The following is a 3967-nucleotide window of genomic DNA, read 5'->3' as shown; positions in this document are numbered from 1 at the left end:
TGCAAGTTCAAGGCCAGCTTGGGCTTGTTATTTAACAAGACCCTATCTCAAAATAAAAAAATAAAAAGATCTGAGCATGTAATTCAGTCCAAAGACCCCGGATTCATTCTTTAAGTACTGAGTAAATAAATAAATAAATATTTAAAAACAGACTGGACATGATGGCACACACCTGTAATCCCAGCAGTTGGGAGGCTGAGACAGGAGGGTTGCTGAGAGTTCGTGGCCAACCTGGGATACATAGTGAGTTTAAGGCCAGGCTGGACTATACGGTGAGACGCTGTCTCAAAACAAAAACAAAACAAAACAAAAAAACCCTTGAAAAACAAAATTCACATGTATTCAATGGGTGGTAAAACAAGATGCCTCAAGTTGATCTTGTGCTCTTTCACCCCAGTCCTGGTACCAGCCATTTTTCCAAGGGACCCTGGTTCTTGTTAGCAGAAAGTGAGAATTAGATAAGAGAAATCGGTGAAAGGCAATCTGATTGAAAACAAGGAATAATATATCTCTTTTTTCAGATAGTATGCTTTTGTATCTGACAAATTCTAGAGAATCAATAATAAATCTATGAAGGTATTCACTATACTTTTTTTTTTTGTACCAGGGATCAAAATTGGGTCCTTGTGCTTGCAAGGCAGGTGGTGGAACCATTGAGCTAAATCCCCAGCCCTCACACTATACTTTTTGAAATTATGGAAGTATACAGGAGCCAAGAGTGGTGGTGCACTCCTGTAATCCCAGAACTCGGGCATCTGAAGCAGGACAATCACTGCAAGTTAAAAGTCAGCCTGGCCTACATAATGAGTTCAGGGTCAGATGGAACTACATAGGCAGACCCTGTCTCAAAAACAAAAAAGGAAAAAATATTCAGCAAAGTGGAAGAATATATATTTAACAAAGAGAAATCAGGGGCTTTATATATACCATCAATAATCAGAGTATACAATATAATGATTTTTTTCCAGTATAATGATTAATAAAACCTCTTTATGGGCCAGGGATTTAGCTCAGTGGCGCTGCACCTGCCTCACAAATGCAAGGTCCTGAGTTCGATCCCTGGTACTAAAAAACAAACAAACAAACCTCAAACCTCTTATAATAGCGGCAAAGGGGCTTGGGGATGTGGCTCAGTGAGAGGTCACCTGCTTATCAGGTTTGATCCCCAGCATTGTAAAGAAAAAACAAAACAAAACAATAATAACAAAGAAAATGATATACTTAGGAAAGAACATAACGAGATTTTCTTTTTATTTTTTTTTTTTTTGCAGTGCTCAAGACTGTATCCAGGGCCTCCCATGTGCTGGGCAAGGACTCTACTGCTGAGCTGTATTTCCAGCAGGACCTAATAAGAAATTTGAAAAAGGGCTGGGGATTTAGCTCAGTGGCACCAAGCCTGCCTTCCAAGTGCAAGGTCTTGAGTTCAACCCCCGGTACAAAAACAAAACAAAACCAAAAAACTATGAGGAAATCTTTCAATTTTTTAAAAATTAAAAATATATTTGACAAAATGTGGCAAAATTCCTAGGGCTTTGATGCACAAAAAAAGTTACATCCTAATATTTGCAATTTCAAAAAATCTGATTGTTTTTCAGGAGCTCCAGAAAAGAATGCAGACTGACAACAAAGTGTAAGTATGTTACAACACATATGATCTAAACTCATTACAGAGGGCAGGGGGGACTGATACTGAGCAAAGTCACTCTGGAACATAGCGGTTTGATTGGAAACTCCAAGGCCAAAGACAAAAAGTGTTCAAAGTAGTTAATTCCATTTGGTAAAGTCATTTTCAGTGAGCATATGAGTGGGTCAGCAATCCTGCTACTGTACTGAGTTTGAACAATTAAGTAAATGGGTGGTTGTCAGTATGAATTCATGTTTATATTTCTCTTTTTTATGGTGCTGGAAATTGAACACAGAGCTATGTTCCTTGCTGTTTTTTGTTTGTTTGTTGTTCTTTTGAAATACAGGGTCTCATTAAGTAGCCTAGAACAGAACTTGTGCTCCTCTTTCATCACCCTCTCAGAGTCTTGGGATTACAGGCATGCCTCACCGTGCCGGGCTTGTTTATCTTAAATACAGACAGATACATAAATAATTGTAAATAGGTGTGTATACATGGATTACTATCCATACATAAATTTTCTAGCTTCTAGGTTGAAAGCCAACTGACCAACTGGTAGAAGATATAGGCAACATATATTATAGCAAAATGTAACAAAAATATTGAAAAAGTCTTCAAACCTATGGTAAGATGTTCATTCTAACTCATAAGAGAAACTCATATTAAAACTACTAAAAAGCCAGGCATAGTAGCACACACCTGTAGTCCAAGCACAGAGGATCTCTGAGAGTTCGATGCCAGCCTGGGCTACATACTGAGTTCAAGGCCAACCAGAACTGCATAGGAAGACACTATCTCAAAAAAAAAAATCAAAAGCCAACAAACAAAAAACCCTGTTAGGGATGGGTATAACTTATCTGGTAGAGCACTTGCCTAGCATTCATAAGGCTCTAGGTTCATCCCTGGCATGTCAAACTGGAAAAAAAGAAAAAAAAACTACACTAAGAATGGATAATAAAATTGTGATAAACTGTGATATATCCACACTATGGAATTCTAATCATCAATAAAAGAAAAATGCTGATACACAGCTTGGATGAATCTCAAAAGCATGATGCTGAATGACTATCTCATCCCGTTTGTATGAAATTCTACAAAATATAAATACAATCTGTGAGGTAGGAAGCCAGTCAGCCACTTCCCTGGGATGGGAGGCAGGGGATGAAGGAGGGACAGGGCAGAAAAGCTTTAGGAGATGATCAAAGGTTCTCTTGATTGTGGTGGTGATTATGAGGTTGCATGCATTTTTCAAAACTCACTGACTTGCACCCTTATAATTGGTGCTTTTTAGATGTAGAGTTAAGTAATGTATCTCAGTAAGCTTCATTACATTACTAAAGAAATAAAAGAGATCCCTGGCTAAAATATTTTCTCGCAGCAGGGAAATCATATCATTCCTGTGGGGGGAAAAAAACCAATAAAACTACAGAAATACTATTTATTACTTTCAGATCGGGGAGCCATAAGGGTTATAATGCATTTTAATATTTATTTGGGGTGTGTGTGTGTGTGTGTGTGTGTGTGCATGTGTGTGTATGAGCGCGTGCACGTGCGCGTTTGCTGGTTGCTGAACCCAGGCCTAGAGTGCTAAGTACCATTGAGCGGCCCTAGCCCTTGTTTTAGTTGTTGTTTTGTTTTGTTGTGCTTTTTTTTTTTTGGTACCGGGATTCAACTCGGGTCTTTGCGCTTGCAAGGCAGGCCACCAAATCGCTGAGCTAAATCACCGGCCCTTTGTTGTTGTTGTTTTTAATAGAGACTTTTTTCTCATTCATTGTTATTTTTTCCTGTCAGGTTTTTTTTTTCCCTGTCAGGTATTTTAAATTTATTGGTTGCTAGGTCGTTTACCTAACATTATGTACAGAGTCATGTTAATAAAAGTCACTGTGAAATCTTGACAGGGGGGCGGGGCCAAAGGCTTAACTTGAGGCGGGATTCCTCTCTGGGGTCGCCCGGAGGAGGGCGGGAACTAGACCAGAGCAAAGCTTCCGCTTTCATTTCTACGGTTATTAAATCAACCGTTTTCTTTAAAGGAGAAGTGAGGAACGGTGATTTTTCTGTCGGCGAACACTTCCCTAGCGACGAGTCCACCCAGGAGACAGGGATACCATAATGTCGCACAAAAAATAGGTAGTCTATAAAAGCTCAAAAGCCATATCAGATGATTTACAGTCTGGACAAACATTCCATTACAATTTACCTGACCTGTCAGTTTTGTTCTTTTCTCTCCGTCTCTAAAATGCCGAACATTTGTATTAGGTTCCTCCCCCTCCATTCCTGGCCATTGGTTCGGTCCAACCTTAATACTAACTGAAGGCACTAGCTGCTTCTGCGCAGAAAGCTGAA

Source organism: Fukomys damarensis, unplaced genomic scaffold (genome assembly GCF_012274545.1).
Source record: "Fukomys damarensis isolate Sample0158 unplaced genomic scaffold, DMR_v1.0_HiC HiC_scaffold_39, whole genome shotgun sequence".
Classification (NCBI taxonomy): domain Eukaryota; kingdom Metazoa; phylum Chordata; class Mammalia; order Rodentia; family Bathyergidae; genus Fukomys; species Fukomys damarensis.
The sequence above is the reverse complement of the archived record's forward strand: the minus strand, read 5'-3'. Positions refer to the sequence as shown.